Genomic DNA, 223 nt, shown 5'->3' on the forward strand with positions numbered 1-223 from the left:
AAAAGAGTGCAATGAGGATTTGAAAAGGATGGTTTAAAAAAATCACACAAAAAAACTGAGCTGCCAAAACCAACAAGAAACAATGGACCCGGTCACACCGGAGGATTTGCCCCACGGAATGGACGGATTGAGGGCGGATTAAACCGGCATGATCAGATGCAACATCTGGCAAGTGTCGCGCCCTCACCCCCAACCCATCCCTTCTGGCTGAAGATGAGGAGTT

Source organism: Gekko japonicus, unplaced genomic scaffold (assembly GCF_001447785.1).
Source record: "Gekko japonicus isolate JY-2015 unplaced genomic scaffold, Gekko_japonicus_V1.1 scaffold1414, whole genome shotgun sequence".
Lineage (NCBI taxonomy): Eukaryota > Metazoa > Chordata > Lepidosauria > Squamata > Gekkonidae > Gekko > Gekko japonicus.